Source organism: Sciurus vulgaris, assembly GCF_902686455.1.
Source record: "Sciurus vulgaris genome assembly, chromosome: 17".
NCBI classification, from domain to species: Eukaryota; Metazoa; Chordata; class Mammalia; order Rodentia; family Sciuridae; genus Sciurus; species Sciurus vulgaris.
In genome coordinates this window covers 39469159-39490917 of record NC_136478.1, presented here as the reverse complement: position 1 = coordinate 39490917, position 21759 = coordinate 39469159, and the positions used below count along the sequence as shown (strand labels likewise).

The following is a 21759-nucleotide window of genomic DNA, read 5'->3' as shown; positions in this document are numbered from 1 at the left end:
ACAATAGCATTCACATGACAGTTGAGGCCCTATCCATTGTATGACTTTGGGTGCATATTTCTCTTTCAGGTCTTCCTTTTCCTCTGTACAACAAAGGGTCTGGAAAATATATGGACTTGCTGTTCACCATTAACACCTTAAGGTGACCTAGCTCATCAGTCTTCAGGAAGGACTAGAAGAAGAGAAGGAATTTTATGAAGAAAGAAGCTCTGACTTCATGGGGGCTGGGGGTACAGCAAACAGGAAATGACCACCTTGTATCATTGTCAGTGATTTCCTTGCCCGAATCTCCCATCAGAATACAAAGGAAAGTTCTGAAGTTCAGAAATTAATGCTTCACACAATGGATGGATGAATGGATGGATGGATGGATGGATGGATGGATGGATGGGTGAATGACTAAGGGTAGGTAAATAAAAAGATAAATGATTGGGTAAAGAGTGGGAGAAAGTGTAAACAGACAGATGAAAGGAAGAAGAACAATGGGACATAAAGATAGTCAAGCAGATAGAGGAACAAAAGGAGAGAGATGAGAATAGGAGAGTGGGAGGAAGGGAAAGACGGAGAAGCCGAACAATACTGAGATGGGTACCTTGAAGGACTGAACACCAGAAGGAGGAGAGAAATTCTCAAAGGACTGGTGAAAGCTCTAAGAACCAGCAGTGTTAACTCCAAGCCTGTCCAAGACCATATTGCCACCAACCAGGAAAGGAGGAAAGCTTCCCCCTGGTTTCTTTCTCACACTGCCAACCCAAGAACTCCATAACCCTGGAACCAATTCTTCATGAAGCCCCCTGCCCCCCAGTCAACTTCTCATAGAGATGGTATGTTTATTTTTTAAGCGGGAATGAATTATTCAGCAATTCTAAATCCAGAACACATCAAATCGAAAATGAAACACACTGTGCTTTACCCCCTCCTGCATACTTAGAAATATTCTGTAATTTCTTTAAAAGAATAGAATTATTGATTGTGGGTGAATTAGCGACTCAAGAAAGACCCAGGATGCAAACAGGAGGTGGGAGATGTTGCTTGCCTGGAGTTAAGTGCCTGAGGAGGGGGGGGCCCAGGTGGAGGCCAGAGGAGAGAAGGAAGGGGTGAGGGGCTGGCCTGGGCAGGACCATGGGAGAGGAGGCACTTGTATAGTGTTGGAGCTGAGCCTCAAGGGACTCCTGGCTCAGGCTTGTCCTCTCTCCAGCAAGCATTAGAGGGATGGGGACTACCAGCAGAGCCCAGCCCAAGTGAAGAGGCCTGCAGGCCCTTTGAGAGCCTCCCTAGCTCTGGTGAGTGATCTGGCTTGTCAATTTTTTTTTTTTTTTTTTTTTTTTTTGGCAGTGGTGGGGATCGAACCTGGAGCCTCATGCTTGCAAGGCCAGCACTCTACCGACTGAGCTATCTCCCCAGCCCCTTCCCTTAACTTCTCACACTGGTTTTTCCAGTCAATGGGATGGGAGGACATCTCTGACCTATTACTTCCCCCAAAGAACCACAATGTCCACAGCTGATCTCTCCCATTAGGTATCCAGTCCTTCCAGCAGGAGCCCCATGAAGTTGTGTGAGATGGGAGGAGATAGCCCAGAGTGGTTACTGTCAAGTGGGACCCCAGTTTTGAGCTGTCAGTGAGCACATCAGCCCTCTGCCTTGATCCGTAGTCTGGGGGCATCTGGAAGCCCAACTGGGAATGAGAGGAAGTCTTTCCAGGTGTTGGGCAGCAGAAAGTTCAAAAACCTCAGCATAGGCTCCCAAATATTGATTGTTTCACCCACAAAGCATGGCTAAGATGGAATAAGAGGGGAATTTCAGGTAGGGGAGGCACTTGCTCATAAAGACTGATGACACTTGTTGTTTCCAGAAATGTAAGCACATATTGTCATGAATTAATTGTATGACACACTTCTATACCCTTATTCCTTACATTTCTGTTGTATATATTTTGTTTTCTGTACTACAGTTCTTTGGGGCTTGGCCAAGAGCCAGGTTTAAAGGGAACCCCAAAAAAAGTAAGCAAGGGAGACATGCATCCCTTACCCTGAAGGAACTGGCAAAGTCCCTGAGGCAGTGAGACCAAGTCCCACCCAAACAGAGAGAGATTGGTGAGAAAGAGCAGAAAAGCAGAGTGGGAACTTGTATCCCGTGAGTTTCCCCTCTGGGCATTTGGTCTAAGAGAATACCCTTAAATAAGGAAAAAAGATTTTCTTTTCATACAAAGATGCTCATCACAGTATTTTTTTATATTAGAAAACTATTGGAAATAACTTGAATGACAATAATAAAGGAATTGTGATGTAAATAGTGGCACATCCATTCAGTGGGAAACGACAGCTATTAAGAATGATGGCTATAAAGTATATGGGAACTTAGCAAAATACAAATCACATGATGCCTGAGGAAAGGATTTAAAATTAGGGGTACAATTATTACAATTATATACAGTGAAAAATGTGTACAAAAAAAAAAAAAAAAAGATAAAAATTTACCAGAAGTTTACCAAAAGGCTAGCACTTGGTTTGTGCTAGGCCAGTAGGAATGATGGGGTGCAGAGGTGACTTTGTTTCCTGTTCCTCTGTTTTCTAAATTTCTGGTACTATATTAAGATTTCTTTTATCATTTTAAACCACAAGTCGAGGGGAGGGCTGTGGTCATGCAGAGGTGGGCCTGGGTCAGGTGGACTTGTAGAAGAGCGGACTCTGGGGGAGGAAAGGGAGGTGACAGAGCCAGGGAGCAGCCTGCAGAGGTGGACGGGGGCTCCAGACCACAGGTGAGGGCAGTTCCCTTACACCACATGTGACCTTGGAGGAGAGCCCCCTAAGGCGCCCCGGGACACCCATACCTAAGGGGAGGAAGTGGTGTGACACATTTGTACAGGCCACTAGAATGAAGGCCTGGGGCAAGGTCATTGCTCCATTTTCTTCTTTCTCTGCTTCCAGCATGTAGTACACACTCGTCATTCAATTCATCTATTACTGATTGAAATAAACCTCTGTCTTTAATGACATGTCCAGAGCACAATGGCCTTCAACACTGCTTACAAACTGAATCAAAAGCCCTGGTTCTGCTGGGGGCCAAGGAAAGGAGAGATCTGAATGTCATTTCATGGAGGAAATTAATCTGGAAATCATTTGGGTAATCCAGCTGGGGGAGGGGTGGTGAAGTTTTATTCTTCTCTGGAACCAAATTTCCCAAAATACGTATGTCTCACATAGTTCTATCTTTGAGACACCCTGATAGGGCTTTTGCCCAGGGGACTCCATAAGACCCAAAGATAGCAGGTCCAGACCCTGTTTCTCCTTTCCACCCCCCTACCACCAGCTGCTCATTCCAGTTCTTCTTTCCTTATTGGGTCCTGACCCCCAAGATGCTATGTGCTTTTGCCTGGGAACCAGCGGATAAAGAAGACTTAATGAATTGAGAAAGTATAATTTGCTCAGGAGAAGTGCATTACATGATTTCTCCGAGAAAGACCAAAACCATTCCTTATGAATAGAGCCCAAAGACTGATTAAAATTGACTAGAATGAGTCCACTATACTTCTATTTTAAAATGAGAAGCCACTAATTCAGTTTAATTCAAAGATTAAACATGATTAGAATTTCTGTAAGTTATCTAGATTTAAGAAAAGAAAATAAACTGCAGCAGCCATTGCTTGTTATTGGGAAATGACTTTTGGTGTTTGATCAATGTGAATTTTTATCATTCATTTTTTTTTTTCAAGTCAGCGACTAACACCAAACTACTTTTCATCAAGGTTGGTAAAATGTTTAGGAAGAAACAGATGTCAGAAAATGGGGATTGCCAGTAACACTAATGGAAGCCAGTAATTTCTTTCCTGTCCAATGGCAGAAGAATGAAAAATAATCCAGACTGTATACAGTCATGCAAGGTTTCCTGAAACATTAATGACTATAAAAAGTAAGAGCATACAAAGATATCTCCAATTTTCTTTTTTTCTCCTAAAACATTACTAAGGGCAATGCCTTTTTTTTTTTTTTATTTTAATTTTTTTAATTTGTGAGAAATTCAACTGCAAACAGAAAGTCTTCATACTTTTAAGCCCTCAAATATTCACACAAATACAGCTGATGATATTGATTAATGTTTATTAGCTCGTTCCAAATATACTTGCATCTTAGTCAATTCTGCCATTTAATAATTTTGCTAAATCTCAAAAATGGAGACGCAATCTTGCCTTTAAGAAGGCAGCCCTGCTAGTTATTTACAGATTGTAACATTTACATAAGAGTTTGGTTTAACAAGAGATATAAATATAGATAAAACCCTTAGGACTTCATTCTTTAAACTGCCCTCTAAAAATCTGCCCTGCAATTTGCAAACTGAATTTTGTGCAGACTATTCTTGGAAGCCTTTGTGAATTAGGGAGAACTAACTCAAAGCAAGGGCTGGCTAATCACAATTTTGCAAATTGTACGTAGCAATCATCCTCACATTGTGAAATTCCGATCTATAAAATGCTGATGTTTTAAAGTTGAAAAATAAATTAGCTCACTAGAACTATTTTGCAAAAAAAAAAAAAAAAAATCAGTCTGAGGCTTTACGATGAAATTATTTGTTTAAAAGAATTAAAAAATAGTCACATTGGTAGCAAATAATAAATAAAAGCAGAATATCATTCCAGCATGTTCCTGCCACAATCTTCCAGATGATGGAGAGTGTTTCCGGGCGTCCCCAACTTCACGGCATTGCCTATAAATACTCACCTGCCTAAAACACGTGGATTCCGTAACTCCCCAGAATACACTTGTGGCCATGCCCGGACTTCTATTTTAAACGCCTCCAGTGTATTTGTCTACGATCTGGAAAACGCTCTCAGACAGGGAAGGGATTAGTCAACATATTCTTTGATATGTCATCTATTCACTTGCTGAAGCCGATTCACGGCTGTCCAGCCAAAGAAGTTGGCAGTTAGCATTTGTTTATTGGTTAAAAGCAATGCTATTCAGGTTACGAAAATTGTAATAATATCAAATATAAAAGGATCGGCCTCAAAGGCACTCTCCAAATCCAGTGTATCTGAAAACGGAGTCACCCTGGGTGAAGAAAGTTGACCTCAAACGGATCCAGGACACAAGGACCTGGCACTGTGGGTTCATTTGCAAGGAATTTTCCAGTTTGTCCCCCTAAGGGGGAAGCTATGCACACATGCAAGTGCACACACGTGCACCCATGCACACGCATGCAAACACACAGTTGTGCACGCACCCACAAGAACACGCACATGCTCATAGCATCCTTCCCCTTAGCCCCAAAGCCCCAAAGCCCCATGCTGCAGCCTCTACGCAGAGTCAGAGGTGAATGCCTTTCAAATCTTATTTCCTCAAACCGAAGGCCTCTCCGGGGTCTCTGGCTCTAGTGGGATTTTATGTTATTTAAATTTGCTTGAAATAAGCTCATATTTAAAAATACCCTAATTCCAGGTATTCCAGGCTGCCCTCCCCAGCCTTGGTCTGCAACATTTCATTGGTTCTTTGCAGACCTACGTCTGTTTCGCTCAGTTCCTTCCATCTTCTTGGATATTACACCAGGTGGAATCAATGCGACTGATAACTGATTTGCTATCACTCCCTCCTCAAGCATTGAAAGCGCCTGAGCATTCCACAACACGGTTCTGGGCACACGGTAAGCATGCCGTCAAACCTCACACAGTGCTGCGAGACAACTCTGTTAAGCTCCAGGGGTTCTGCGGGGAGCTGGCAAAGATGGTTTTATCATTTGAAAAGTGCCCACAACGTCCTTACAAAGAGCAGGCCGGATGTGTCAACGTGTGGCCCTTCTGCCATTCCCATTTCCCACCGTGGAGCTGGCTAGACACCAGCTCCGCCCCCGGAGGTGGCGTTTCTTACCTCGAGCATTCAGCGGCTTAGCCTGCAGTTAAAGCATTTTGTACAACATTACTTCTAGAAAGCAAATATTTATATTAGTAAATACCATCAAGATATGATCTGCATTCAAGTGTTTTCTATAGGTAGCTGTTAGAAACAAGGAGAGAAATTGCTGCTAAGTGGTGAGGAGGGAAAACAAAACGAGGGGGCGTAGTGGAAGAATAGAAGAAATGCCTTCAAACGTTACCTTTCTGCTCTCAATTCTGAAAGTTCACTCAGCCCTCCCTTACACAAGGTAAATCCTCCAGGGATAAGGGTCAGAGGTCACTGAAACTCACCTCCCCCTGCAGCAGGTGGGAATAAAGAATTCTCGCAAGATCCATGGCCAGCAGCCCATTTGAATACTGGGCTCAAACACAAGGTACCTAAGTCCCCCAAAACCTTGGTGGAGAAAAAGCAGGGAGTCAAGGACCCCACTCCATGGGCCACCAGACCCCCAGACGGCCACATCCACATATGAGTATAGGTGTAAATCCAGGGCAGTGGGCAGAAATGTCACCAGTCAGATGTGGGTCTGTCCTGAACTCAGAGGCACTGGTGAGGGGCTGGCTCTTCCAATGCCTGGGGATGGCTGAGTCCCAGCGGTGACAAGAACTGTCTGGGCAACCACATGCCACACTGTAAGCCCTGTACTCCTAGTTTCCTGAGTAAACAATGATATCCATCTTCAGGGACAGGAAGGAGCTAGGTCCCCACACAGGGCTGAGCTCAATATGTGGTGATTGTCTTCGCTGTGGGGTATCTGTGGTTATTTTTAGCAATAGTATATTGATTTTTATTTTAGATTTTATGTTCCTGGACTACAGGCTTTCAGAGCTTTGAGCAGCTTAAAATCTGGGGGGGAGAGGGGGGTGTGACCCTCTCTCTATAGAAGGGCAAAGTGAAGCCTTGCTCAGCAGCCATATCCTGCCCAGCCAGGTGTGGCCCAAGGCAGCATGCTTTTCTTTCCCTCAAGCTGCATCCTTGACTCTGCCCTCGGGCTTCCCAGGGTCCAAGCAAGACCCACAGAACTGCCTCCTAGATGCCAGGTGAAGGGAGGGCCTGGGTCAAGTGGAGCCACAACCAGAGTCAGAATTGGATTCTGAAGCCTGAGTAGGCCAGGAAAAGCAAATGATTTATCCTTTATGTACCAGCACTCAGGTCAAAGCCCACCAACCATTTCTAGACCTTTCCAAAAGTCTTCAGCACACACCTGGGATGCCTCTAGGGGAAAGAGGAGCAAGGTACATGGTTCATAATATAAAAGGATGATCAGATCTCACCCTTCCACACCTAGATACTATCAGGTACATTACCTGTAGGGTGCTGGTCTCCCCCACTTCGTCCATCCTGAGCATGCCATCAGGACAGTTTTTCTAAGACTTGCCTCTAATTATGTCCTTTCCTTGCTCTAGAGTGACCCAAGAAAATATTTCTAAATATATATGTATGACAAAGAGTTAATGACCAACATATGTAAGAGCTCTTAAAAATCAATGAAAAAAATAGAAGAATGAGAAAAAAAAAAAACACTAGCCAGAAATTTGTAGAAGACAATGCAGCAGGTGATACACACATGAAAAGATAACTGGTTACACTATCAGTGAGGGAAATATAAATCAATGGTACCAGTTTTCATCCTTCATACTGACAAACTTTTAAAAGAGCAATTATATTCAGTACTGGTGGGAATTTGGAAAATGAGTACTGTGCATACCATATTGGTAGACATGTATAGAATTTGGTGATCTCCCTCTAAGTATTAAATACATAGACCTAGTGACCCACAACACTACTTCTAGAAGTCTATCCTACAGATATATTCAAACTAGTTCACAAACTAGTTCATACATGTATGTAGCAATATAAGTATAAGATAGAAGGAAAAAATGAAAACCACCTTAAGGTTCACCCATAGGTATATGGTTAGATGAATGGGAATACACTACACCACACAGAATTATACAGAAATTTTAAACTGCATGATCTTCCTATGTATCTGATGATTTGATCTACAAACAATACTACTAGTGTTTTAAAAAGCATTGATTTTTATTTTCTATCCTTGTCATGGAAACTGAAGGGACATCAGCAGAGTAGAGAAAAGGGATGGGGGGAGGGAGAAGAAGAAGGAAAGAGGAAATCTTGGGGAATGAATGATGTTGGCCAAATTATATTGTTACATTGTTTGTATGAATATGTAACAACAAATCCTACCACTAGGTACGACTATAATGCACCCATAAAAATATGGAAAACCGGGTGCGGTGGTGCAAGCCTGTCATTCCAGAGGCTTGGAAGGCTGAGGCAGGAGGATCACAAGTTCAAAGTCAGCCTCATCAATTTAATGATGTCCTAAGCAATTCGGTGAGACAATGTCTCTAAATAAAATATAAAAAAGGGCTGGGATGTGGCTCAGTGGTTAAGTGCCCTGGGTTCAATCCCCAGAACCAAATATACACATATATATATATATATAAATATAAATATATATATATATTTATATATATACACACACACACACATATTTATTTATTTATAAAAGTAAGTCTCAGAACAAAATATATACAGTATACTCCTATGATGTAGAAGAAAATACACTGTGTGACTTTATGTTTATGTGAGCATTCATCTTATACATGACATCAACCTATAATAAACAGTCTGGTAGGGTGCACACCAAAACTCAAAACAGGGGTTTTCTCGGCAGAGAAAAGTTGAAAGGGGGATTTTGGGTTTCACGTTATATCCATCTGTACTGTTTGAATCTTAGTAGTGAACATGCAGAATTTTTGTAATTAAACAGGAAAACATTGTCAACCATACTAAAATGAGAAACCCTCTAAGTTGCCCTGTACCTCCAAGATGAGGTAAGGACCCAAACCCATCACGGAAACTCCAAACCTTCCCATCAGGCCCTGAGTGACTTTCCCAAACCAGACCCAACGCCACATGAGCCCAGGAGCCAATCCCACCCATTATCACTCTTACTCCCTTTTCTTCCCTCTGCTTATAAAACTTTGATCTATATTTCCAGTCCACCTCTTTCAGGAAGCCTTCCCTGACCACTTCGGGCCACAGCAATCCCTTCTCTACTCTCAACAGCTCCTCTCCCCATGTCCTGAGACCTCTTCTGGCCTGTCACTTACTGTCCAAGAGTGACTTGTGTTGGATCACACACTCCTCAAGAGAAGGGCCATGCCTCCTCATTCTCCCCCTTCAACACCTGTTTGTTGAGCATCTATTATGTGCTGAATGAGGTTCTAGGTGCTAAAGATACAGCAGAGAACAGAAGGAGCAAAAGTCCTGTCCTTGTGGAGCTGATAATCTGACAGAGGAGCAAATAGTCAATAAGAAGGGAAAAGCTAAAGTGCCGAGAGGAAATGCACACAGAAAAAGAAATAAAAAGAGCAAGAAGGGGGCCCTGGTGGGCCAGGAAGGCCTCTTTGAGACACACCATTTAGACCAAGGTTGGCAGGTGGAGCCAGGTAAGGAGCCATGGGGGAGGGGGAGGTGGTGGGCCACCCTCTCCATGGTGTGGTGGTCAGGGAGCACAGGAACCATCTGTCTGGACAAACAAACAAGCAAACAGCCAGCAGTGGCTACCCAAAAAGAAACGAGGGGGTGGACTTTGGTTACAACGCACCAGGCCGCCCACCTTAGGCCCGCTCCCTGCTTACTCCCCCAGGTCCAATCAGAGACCAAGAAAGGACACGCTGACCAGTTAACCAAGGCCTCACCCCCGTCCCCAGGACAGCAGGAAATGTGGAGCCTCCCGGGCCCCAGAGAGCCAGCCTGGCATGCAGAGGTCCCACGGGAAAGCGGCTTGGCTCAAAATTAAAATGTATCCCCACAACATGGACCTGAGGCTGAGCGAGCTCTGCCGCCCAGCTTCCAGAGCGGGCCCTGGCCTGCTAGTTTTTCTATCACAGCTCTTTCCCGAAGGCCTGTGGCAAGAGCAGAGGACAACAGAGAAAGTCCTCCTGAACACTGGATCTTCAGGGTTCATGGCACCTGGCAGGAGAAACCTGAAAGTTACAGAACCAGGTGGAGTGCCCACAAACTGGGGGTCCCCGTGGGCACCACGGCCTCTGCCCATGGCTCCGCAACCATTCCTGCCACTCCATGCCATCGGGTCGCCACAGTGCACCTTCAGCTTGGCACTGCCACTCTTCCACAGAAGAACAGGGTCCCTAGGCCCTTCGTTCTAATATCCTCTACACAGCAGGTGGGCAGGACCATCCAGCAGCTCGCAGCCCAGGAGACAGTGTGAACCCTCAATAGGCAAAGTGAGCATCTGCTTAGGACACCAGCAAGGCAGGGCTGCCCCCAAAATGGGAGCAAAAAATCAGGGTTGATAGTCCCAAAGGAGCATCAGTATTGTCACCAGGGTGCTGGGCACTCTCCTACTAAGATACCACCATGTACCAGGCACACTCCAAAGCACACCCATCAAGGAGGAAGGGAAAGGGCCTCTCCTCTCAGTGCTTGGGCCTCCATGGCCCCAAGAGGAAACTCAAATTTCACACGCTACTTTTCCTTAAAGGAGGGCCCACCTTTACCTAAGACACATTGAGCAAGGGAGCCCAGGAGGCCTGAGGTCCAGGCTCCTCAGGCACCCTGGCAACCACGACTGCATGAGCAGTCCCAGGACAACAGGCCTGAGACCTTCATTCATAGGCCATAGCTTGCAGGCTCCCAGTTGGACAGGGACACTTGGGAAACTTGCACAGTTGGAGAAGCCATTGGGTGAGTATAAGAATTTTGTGGAGGGAACAGAGTTCGGAGCCTTGCTCAGAGAAGGGGCCACCCATGGAAGGGTGTAAAATAAGCAGACCTTCCCAAGACTCCTGGAAAAGGGGGTGACTTGTGGCCAGGTTCTGATTCCCAGCCTGCCCTGGCCGGGCAGAACACAGAGGGACAGGGATAGGGAAGGACTCCTAAGCAGAGGTCAGTCACTCCTAGTGGACTTCTTTGGGGGATGCTTTTACTTATTTAAAGTTATCTGGAACCAGCAGGGGCCCCAAGCAAGGGCAGCTCTGCCAGAGGAAGGTTTACCAGAAAACTCCCTGAGCTGGGTACCAGCCCAGGAAACTACCTGAAAGCAAATTTTTCTCTGGGTTCAGGTCTGCTCAGCCTCCATCTGAGCTTCAGGGACTGTGAAAACTGTGTCAATGCCCTAGGACAAGTTCCCGGTTAGTTTCTGTGGCTCTGAACCCGCCACAGCCTTGTGACACTGCTAAGCCATCTCTGAGAGTTAGGGATGGCCTTTGGTATGCTCTGCTCTGGGTTTGCTTCCAGCGGGATCTTGAAGGCTGTCCCCCATTATATCTAGGGACTGAGAAACCCCTGCCTTGTAAAGAGCCAAGGAGACTGCTACTATTCCCATTCTATAAAGGAAGAAACTGAGTCCCAGCAGGGGAGGGTGACTGCCTGAGATCACAAGGGCATTAGTGATAGAAACAGTTTCCTGTTTTGTTTCTTTGGGAGTTTTAGAAGTCTGACTGCAGGGAATGGAAAGTTCTGTGTCAGAGCAGGAAGGGATGGAGAAAAGGCACAGAGGAATCAGGACCTCCTTTTTATCCTCAGGGTCCAGCTTCCTCTGCAGGAACCCTCTCTCTTCTACCCACTGCTACTGTCTACACTGTGTGCCCACAGAGCCCTCCTGTGGTCAGGGTCACATGTACCTCCCAGTCTGGCAGGGTCATCCGAGAGCGTATCCATGTTCTCCACCTGCACAATGACAAGTGCAAATGGAACCCAGATGTTCAGAAGCCCAGCACCTGCCCCAGTCATGCATTTACCTCCATGTGACTCAGGAGAAACCTAACTAGCTCTTCAATTCCAGGATCTCAGAGTTACAGCAAGACAGGGCTAAAGGGGGGGAAGAGGGGATGGGGCGGAAGAGTGGATGCAAAGATGCTTTCAAGAATGTATTAAACAAGTAATAGGAGGGCATGGAATGGATATCTCCAAGGAGGGAACCAGATCTGAAGGGAGAGTAAATGAAGGGTGATTACACACAGTGAGCGGTTGCTTAGGGGCATAGAAACAGTATAGCATCAAAAATTGAGGAAAAAAAATTTGAAAAAAAAATATGTTTTGGAAAAAATACTAAATATCATAAGACCATTTGGCTTCCCCGCACTTATGCTATGGCTTCATGGTTTGTGTTATCTGCACTGCATTTGGGGTTACAGAGAGGAAGTCCTAACTCTTTGAGGTGCAGGGTCTCATAGCTGACTCTCAGTATGGAGGGCCACTGCCCCGGGGAGCTCAGAGACTGATGGCCTTCTGTTCTCTTCCACTGCTGCCCAGAGCATCAGGAAAGATGAACACAGCCTCAGGAAGCCCTAACAGGCCCCTTGTGACACAGATGGTGACTGGGCACTGAGCAGGGCCAGCGGAGAGTCGCTGCACTTAGTGATTCACCATCAGAGCTCCAAAAGAGGTCCCCATGCCTGCCATCCCCAACCACCCAAGAAGCAAGGGCTTCTCTTAGGACCCAAGCATCAGGTCAGGGGTCATGGAATCTCTCTGGCCAATCTTTACAAAAACCCACAGGCAAGGAGGACAACCTGAAGCCCTCACCCATGGAGGACAGCATGCAGCAGATAATGAGGAATGGGCTTCAGCAAGTAGCCCTCTGCCACTGCCCATCATGATCCGTCCGTCTCCCTGTGGCCCATTATCCAAGTACTTGAACCCTGGATAACAATGAGTTCATAGAGAATGAAAGTGCTCGGCTTTAATTGTCTGTATTTAGTCACGCAAACAGAAGCAATGGTCTGAGAATGGCTAGTTAGCCGCTGACAGCCTCAGCTCCGGAGCTGGCTCCGAAGAGCGGTTACAAATTGTTTTGATGGAGACTCTACCAGAGCAGTAAATTTCCTCTTAAACCTGCTTGCCTGGAACAAGTTCTCTCCCCTTACTCTGTCTTCTCCTTTCTCCCCCCTTTTCGCCTTAAATGAAATTCCTGCCGCTGCTAATATCCAACAAATAAACATCATTAAGAAATTGAAGGCACTGAAAGAATGTGTGGTTTATGTTAAATTTTCCCCTGTCAATCAATTCTGCATGTCTGCATGAAACCGATGATCGCATCATCGTGTTAGCTTGCCTGACTTGTTCAGCACAAAGAAGGTGGGAACGCTTTCTCGAGCAGGGATGTCAGTACTTGAAAACTCCATCACCATCTGTGCTCATTTTCTGAAAGGGAGAAAAACAACCCCTGTTTAAGAATACACCAGAACAAATAACTTGAATGTTTGGAAATAAACCGCAGGGTCAAAGAAACTTTCTAATGAAACGGGGAAGCAACAGTATTGTTCTGTTTTTATAACGCAGGCCTTGCGTACCTTCATCTGCCACATTCTTCGCTCTAAAAATAGATATTAATAATACCCACGGAAAGACCCGTGCCGTGTGAAATGCATACAAACATGATTATTTTAAAAGCATCCGGCTTTCCTACAAGGCCCTAGGAAAGACCTATGAGACAGAGATGGAGATGTCTTCTGCTCCCCGACTCTCTCTGGGGTTCAGTTGGTACAGGCTCTGTATGCAACGCCTTGCCTGAACTTCCCACTGCTTCCTGCCTCTCCGGCACTTACTTTTCCATCTGAGGGGGAACTAGGAGCCCCCCACCGGAGGATGGCCCATAAAAAAAGACCAGGGAAGGAAAAACTTTCAATGCCCAACTTTTTGAGCAAAGCCTGTCAAAGCCACCGTGCAACACGGAGGCAGAAAGGACGAGAGACGTGAATGGAAACACTGTTCCGCCCTTAATAAACTTATAAGCCAAGAGCATTTTGATCTAATTTTTCTTTCTGCATCTCACTATTGTACTTTGTCATGAGGAGGTCTCACATAAATAATGTAGTGTTCTTATGAAAGTTTTTAAGGCACCCAGAGTTGGACAGCAGCGTTACAAATGATATCCAACACAAAGAATATCAATTAATCAAATGGTAAAACACTACAAGAACTCACAATACACAAGTAGCAGAGGGAAAGATAAATTGATTTCTGCTGCAGCACTGCGCCTTTTCAGCAGCACAACTGTGTGAAAAATACCAGTTAAAAAGGGTGCTGAGGCAGCAAAACCATTTAATACTCCACAAACAGTTATCTAAGGCAACGTCCAATAACCAGACAGTACAGTAATGTGACCTACATACTAACAAAATGATTTTTAGACACCGAAGCCACTCCACACTCACCCACTTGATACCAGTTAGATAACCAGCATTTCTTTCAACCTTCCCAGAAGTTAGTTTTTCCTCCTTTTCTTTCTCCCGTTTCTGTGGCAAAAAATGTTTTTATGAGAAACAACCCAGAAAGCCATCAGAGAGACCAAACACCTCCTAAAGTTAGTTCATTACATGTGCTACTTCTTTGGCCTCTGCATTTTCATGCAACTGTGTTTGTTTGTTTTGATTTCCTTTATATTTTTCCTTTTTTTGTCCCAATGGACTTCTTGTCTTAAAAAAAAAAAAAAAAAAAAAAAAAAAAAAAACAACTTTATCCCTGCATTGGGGTGGGAAATTCTTGCACTTGTCTGGGGACTCTAGTTCTCAGCACTGTTCAGAGATCTTGCCTGATGTGGCAAGGCTGGCAAAAGCAAGTGGAGAGGGCAGACCTGAAAGGTACTGCAGTGGATCACAATGTAATTAACTTGCAAGGTAAGGAACTCTCAGGTACCCTTCTTTCCAAGCTGGCCTCATCACCAAAATCTGATCCCACAGCACTCTCCCCTAATATCATGGTGTTCCACATGGGAATCTGGAATGAAACCAAGCCACCCAATGGACAGGGTGCTGGGAGCCAAGGGAGAGCCATCTGCACTGGTCTGAGCTCAGCTTTGACCACAGAGTGACTTTGAGTGACTTGTAATTCCCAGGTTCTCCAGAGAAGAGCCCAGGAGCTTCAGACAACTCTCACAGGCTTTCCTTCCAGGTCCTGATTCCCTCCAGTTGCTGACCACGCACTGCAGGAACCAGTTGGAATTGAACAAATGAGGACTCTGAGCGCCTGAAAAGTTCCAATCCTCCCCTCCCTGCTGTGGAGCAGGGAACCAAGATGGCGCCCAACTAAAGAATTCCTCCCCAGCTGGAGTTGAGTGCCAGCTTGTAAGTCCTTTAAAAAATCTTCTCTTTCTAAACCTTTCTGCCACCCCATTTCAGTCTTCAGAACTTATGACTGATAATCCTCTTTGTTTCAAGAAAATCATGGTTCACGTGAAAAAAAAAATATTCACGAGATTACATGGAGAGATCGCCAAGTACCCCTAAAATAATGCCACAGCAATCAAGTTCATCTCAGTCCACATTTTAAGTATTTTTTAGGTGAATGCTATCTTTTAGGCACCATGCCTTTGGGGGGAAAATCCTTACCCTCAATCCCTGACACATGGCAGGTGAACTCCTGCATCTCGTTCTGGTTTTAACAACCACCTCCATAGGTGAGAGCTGGCACCTCCCTTGACATGTACTGCAGAAGTTCTCCAGGATGTCACCATCCATCAGCCAGAGCCCGTGTTAATATAGGCCTCCACATAATGAACGGTATACTTTGCAGAGTTCTGTTTCCAGAAAAGAATGATTTAATATCATAAAATAAAGCTTCAGACCTCCATGCCAATTACTGTGTTTAAGTCATCGAAAGCCACCCAGGAAGGTTAGGGGAGCATGCCAGTGTTAAAGGAATGTGTAACCCATCTGCAAAGAGAGGCCAAGTTATGCGGCTTGCTGGGTAAGAAGAGCAACTCGCTAAAAGCTTCAACATAGTGAGAAGAAAATGTCAGACACTGCAACCTCATTGCATTGGCAATAAACACAAGCCAATAACTAAATCATTGTCACCGGCTTTACTTGTGGGTCAGGCTGAGAAATACTGAAACACATAATCAAGTTCTTACTGTATTTTAATAGAAAAAGAAAAACCATAGAGATCACAGTCCACTGACAATTCCTACATGGTATAAAGCAACAAAAGATGTAGAAGAAGGGGGCTCTCAGCTGAATGAGTGGGTGTGACCCTCAGTGGACATGGAAGCTCCCACCATAGCAAAGCAAGGAACACCTTCCTAAACAACCTGTTAGAGCTCTCACTAAGTCTCCTCTGAAATCCCAAACAAGTTTCTAATGGGGAAACGGAAAAGTTAGAAAAATTAAAAGTATCCCTCAGGTAAAGCCAAGGTACCTGCGGGCATAGAGTGGCTGTGTCTATTCGTGCATGCCCTTTCGCCATGGCAATGCTGCCCGTGTAATTACGGGTGCCTTGGAACACAATAGCTAGGCTTCACTTAGCAGTGGCTAGGTTTTGTTAAAAAAAAAAAACAAAAAAACCAAAAAAAAAAAAAACAGTATTTCACAGATCAGCCAAAAAAAGGGAAGGTATTTAAGTTATTTTAACATCAAGTGTTTTTCAAAGCTATAAATATATATGAGGGGACTAATTGTAAACTTCTCCCAGAAACTCAAATCCAAATTCATGTTGCCATGCGAATTCAATGATAATAAATTACATCCTTCTAAGTAAAGCATCCGCTGTAATAAAACACCCACCCTAGAGAACTCAGAAGCCCTGATCCTAGCTAAAAGGATTCATGCCTTTGGAATTCTGAGGATATATATTATTTTTCTGTCAGTTCTCTCAACTTCTCTCAATTACTGATGTTCTCTATGTAATGAATTTTCTTGGGTTTGATGTGTGATTATGGTTATATTTTTATCTATATGTTTTGTGGTTCTTGTACTTAAGCTTTTTGCTCACAAATCCTTTATTAAAAGTACTAAATTGTAAAAAGCACATTCATATTTCATTCACTGTTCCATACAGAAATGTGAGTTTTTGCAGCAAACACAGCTGCATAGAAAAAGTTACCATAAAATAACACGCTAGACTATAGATCTTGACGCTCTGAACGTTTCAGCTCAGAAGTAACTTTACTGAACTAGATTCCCAGAACATTTCCATTCTCTTCCCAAAGCAAACTCATAACTAACTTTTCAGTATTCCAAACCAAAAATCACAGCCTACAGCTGAACTTTGGATCTCATGTACTTTTAGGCAAAAGTCAGGAGCAAACTTAGAGATGTTTTAAACTCAGTGGGCCCCACACTGAGACACATGACAGTTTGGTTTATTCTAACAAAAATGTTAGAGGTAAAAGTCTAATAAACCCAAGACACACATATCCATTTTTGTATGCATGTCATTAGATCATAATTTGAAATTAACAAGCAAGGACAGAGAATAATCTCACTAAGGGATAGGATGACTCAGACATGGAGCCAGGTAACAGGATGACAGAAAGACAAGATCCCCGCTGTGTCTTGGGAATTCCAGGATATTGATCCAAGACAACCATAGAAGAGAGAAACTCAAAGCTGAAGTCTGACCAGTGTAAATGAGCATCTCTTTGCAAAACATCTCTCCAGGGAATGCTCACGCTGGCCTGGTCAGCTAGCAAGCCACTGACCTTTTGAAAAAAAAGAAGTATAGAATTAAAACTGCCAATAAGGCAAAACAATTACTCAACACAGATTTCATGAGCAAATGAATAAATGGGTGAATAATGTGAGCATTTGTCAGTTGCAGTCAGCATAATAAATGAATCTGATATTAAAATTTGGAGAGAAAAAAACTGATGTGACCCTCTGTCAAATCAAATCACTAAATAGATCCAGGGGTCCCACTCTGTGCCTTGCCCAGGTTCAAAGCTCAGGGTGGACCAAGAGAGGGATGGGTGCTTGATGGCACAGGCCCTTCCCCACTCACCTGGTCCTTGCTGCCTCACATCAACAAGAGGTCAGGACAGATGACCCCAGATTTAAGTCTTGGTCACAGACCTAGGCCTGCTTAGAAGATCCCTCCAACTTCCAGAAGGTGAGTTCTTGAACCCCAAACCCCAACCAATAGTCCCAGGCCTTGGGCCACCAAATGAACCCAACCTTGGCAGCAGAATAGAGGGCTGGCCCCACCCAACCAAGAGGTCCAAGTGCTGCTGCCTTTGCCCTCCACTGTGAGTGCTGGAGCAAATACACTAGCAGCTTCTCGGTGATGGGACCAGGGCTCGAGGCACAGGGTACATCTGAGGGGCAAAAAACAGGCTGCAGAGCCCATACTGAATCTCTGTCAGAACATTCCCTGCCGTCCATTCCAGCTCACATCACACCCCCACTCACTAATCACTCTGCTCAATTAACAGGGGCCTCTCCACACCCTCCCCATACACAGTAAAATAAGAATTTCTTTCCTTGATTTGTTCAAATGGGGAAACATGAGGCAGTCAAGGGCCCTAGAAGGGTCAGGTAAGGACACCGACTTCCCTCCTTCCCCAAGGATCCTCTCACTCTCTCTCTTGCCCCTGTGTAAGCCCCTTCCTGCAGGTGCTCCCCTGCTTCACGCTCCACCTAGGTTTCCTTGCCTGCCCTAACCACACTGGGGAGCACACACTGTCCAGAACACTTGGAGAAACCAAAGCCCAAAGGAAATGTGGCTTTGGGTCTTAGAACTAGTGAGAAGCAAGACCCTCAGCCTCTTCCTTCCAGGCCTCAGGACTTCCCACTCCCTTCTGGGCTGCTTACTTAGGCTTTCGTTTGAAAGTCTTCAGAGTTTCAGAGGAACAAATAGGTTGGGGAGAGAGAAGTCTGTTTTCCCCAAGCAGTCTCCTCAGCCCAGAGGTGGAAGAACAACCAGGAGTCCTCCTAAGTGCATGCAGCCCTCCTCTGCTGAAGTCATCCTTGCAAACTCCCAGGCACGCAGATACCAGCACGCCTTGGGCCCTGGAGCTTCCCTCCAGCACCATTATGAGAACGTGTGCGTCTCCACTGTCCATCATTTTCTCCCTAATGGTGAAAAAGGGTGCAAGGAGCACACTCAGAGCCTGAAGGCTGGTCGCTCCATATGCCACAGCCCTGCAAGGCCTGGTTTGGCATCCTCTCTAAAGTGCCACACAGTCCTTTAACCCCACTGCTATTCTCAACAGTAGCAAAGCACCGCTTTGGGGACCCAACCGGGTCTCCTCACTGTCAGCCCCACCTGCCTTCAGAACCATCTTCTAAGTCAGGGAATTTGCTCTGTTTCCCCCTTTATGGGCACAAGCAGCAAGAGATGCCCTGGAGCCCATTCAACCCTTGTTGAATCAGCAAAGTGAGGAGGGCAGGAGACAGAGAACAAATCATTTCCTGGCTCTACAAGTCCTCTGGGCCTCAGCCTTCTCACCTATGGAATGAGATAACGACTTCAGTTTCCTCCTGTCAGGGGCTTCAAGAAGGTTCCAGTGAAGAATGCATAAGTGGACAAAGCATGAAAATTATCCACCAGGTTTTGCAGGTCAATCCCCAGTTTCAAGTCACGTTTTCCCAGAGAAGGTCCTGAGACAAGGAGAAAATGGTGTGGGAAGTGACCCATGGAGAAGCCAGGTGGGCTCATGGAAAAGTGAAGTGGGGGGAGAAAAGAGCCAAAGCAGAGGGGGCTAAGCCATTAGTAGACAGAGGGCAAATCCTGTGGGGTGCTCTGAGACCTGGATGGGGCTCAGCCCCATGCTGCCTTCCCAGTGGGAGAGGAAGCTGATTGTCTACCACCACTTCCCATCCCGCCACTGACTGAAGGCAGCTCTGGAGGCACTAACTCCCTAGCACTTCTGGCCTGCCCCACTGCCGACGGTACCCGCTGGGAGGAGAGACAGTCCCCAAGCAGAGTCAGTCATGTAAACATCAGGAATCCATCAGGTTGTGGGAGCCAGTAGCTGTGTGAACTGAGAGGCACCAACAATGTCCTCTAACCCTGCTAATAAAAAGGGTCATAAAGTAAACAGGTGACTGGACTATCTTTTTATAACCAATCCCTAGACTGTCTGATCCCCAGAGAAGTCATGAGCCTAGCTGGCCACAGACACGTAGGGTAAATAAACACCTATTGGAGGCTGTCATGGGGCATGTGAGCCTCCAGTCAACCACCTGCCCTGCCCTGCAGCTCCAGGCATGGCTGTCTAATCACACAAACCTGCCACAGGCACAGGTGTGCCAGCCACTCAGCCAACCAGTGGGGGAGGAATCACCATGAGGACAGGCCCTACCTTCCAGGAGCTTGGGGTCACATCTGGGAGCTGAAGCAGGTTTGATAGCAATAGGCACACCAGGAGACTTGGGACACCTCAGAAAAGCCATCACTCAACTGGAGGCTCCTGGATACTTTAAAACAACACATAACTAAAGCATCTAGAGCCAAAAGTGTTTGCTGGTGAAAACCTGTGTCCATCAAATCCACTGACCCAGACCATCAAATTCTTTGAGCATCCCTACTAATGGAGGTTTTCCTACCTTCATATTTCAGTTCCCAATATGGGGGTAAATTATATGAAAGTCACGAATAGCACAAAGAAAACTGCCCCTGCCTCCAGAGAGCTAGGAAAAGGTATAAACTAAGTAACTATAGCACCAAGTGTGAAACTGTCCCCTTTCCCTCCTCTGCCAGTCAGATGTGGTGAACAAGATCTAGAGGATTCACTTGGGGCACACTGAGCACACTCTATGGGCAGGCACTGGGCAAGGACAAGGCAGGGGGCATGGCCCTGGCCTTGGGAACAGTGGAGGCAAGCAAAGACGGGCCTGAGGGCAGATCAATCTCAGGAGCACTGCAGAGGGACTGTCTTTAGCATGGGCCACTGGGAAGTTTGCCTGGAGATGGGACCAGGATTGACATTCCAGACAGAAGGAACAGCATAAGGAAACGCATAGAAGATGGAGGCATGTAAGGACCAGAGGGCAGGGACAAAAGCCAGTGGCTGGTGGGAGGAGATTTAGCCTCATCTTCAGCTTTATAGAGGCACAGACTCCTCAGAGGGCACTTTCTCTTAAGAGTACCCCTTAGACTGAGTTCTGGTTCCATGTCTTGCTCAGAGTCTGTGTGGACCCAGACATCTCACCTGTCTTGTTTAAAGACCCTGAAAGTCTTTGTGCAAATCCTATGGGACCCTTGGGACCCTGGATGTGGCAATCCAGTATGCTGTGCCACAGACAGAAAGAAAGTGCCCCAATGGGAAAAAAAAAAAAAGAAAAGAAAAGAAACACAGGTCCAAGTCCCCTGGTCAAACTCTAATCTGCTCCTAGAACATTCTCCACAAGACCATGGACTGAATCCTCCTCCTAAGGGATGCTTCTGAGGACTTGCACAACAGCAGTAAAATCTGCTTGGGGGTGGAAAATGGGCTCCCTCTTCTTCATCATTAGGATACACTGGTGATACATGAATCCTATTTTAGAATGACTTTCTCTGCCTTACCCCCGAACCTTCTTATTAGTGCTGGGAAAAAATATTGTATACAAACAGTTATTATAAAAAATTATTTGTATAATGTGCTAAAACGTGCTCTACATCTTTATTTAGCATCATCTCCATGAAAGTATCTCAATTCCTGGTACCTTGACACTGTCTTTGCAGAGCCCCTGACACATCTCTCCTAAGCATGTAGAGGTGGGGCTGCTCAGACCCAGCACATGTCAGCACCAGGCAGAGACCTGTCTGCACCCAACCCAGTAATTCCCATATTCCCTGGACTTTTTTTTTTCCAGCATCATACATTATATTTAAGTCTCTCCAGCAATACAAATTTCAATTTGGCCAAGCTCTTTAATATTAATAGTTGTCAATCCAAATGCAGAGTGCATAATAAAAAATTTAATCGAAACGAATAGCTCACATATTTCTCTACCTCCTAAATATAGTTACCAATTAGACAAAAGATTTGGTTATATAACTTTGTAGAATTAAGGCCACCTACTAAAGACCACCGGTTAGGGCTGAGAACGCCAAAATGCTTGATTTCATTCTGTTCATTACTCTTAAAGATAAAGTATGTCTCACCTCATCGTTC

General features: G+C 45.3%; 1 protein-coding gene across 11 annotated transcripts in view; it reads right to left on the bottom strand.

The window, feature by feature from the left end:
• ZNF536 (zinc finger protein 536) overlaps nucleotides 1-21759 on the bottom strand; it is a 431821-nt gene that overhangs the window by 340285 nt on the left and 69777 nt on the right. The window contains exon 1 of one of the 11 annotated variants that reach the window (XM_079117616.1): nucleotides 4716-4764. The exons of the other annotated variants lie outside the window; for them this stretch is intronic. The gene's annotated coding sequence lies outside the window, so the exon portion shown is untranslated. Of the gene's footprint in view, nucleotides 1-4715; nucleotides 4765-21759 lie in introns of those variants that run through there. 11 annotated transcript variants of the gene reach the window in all.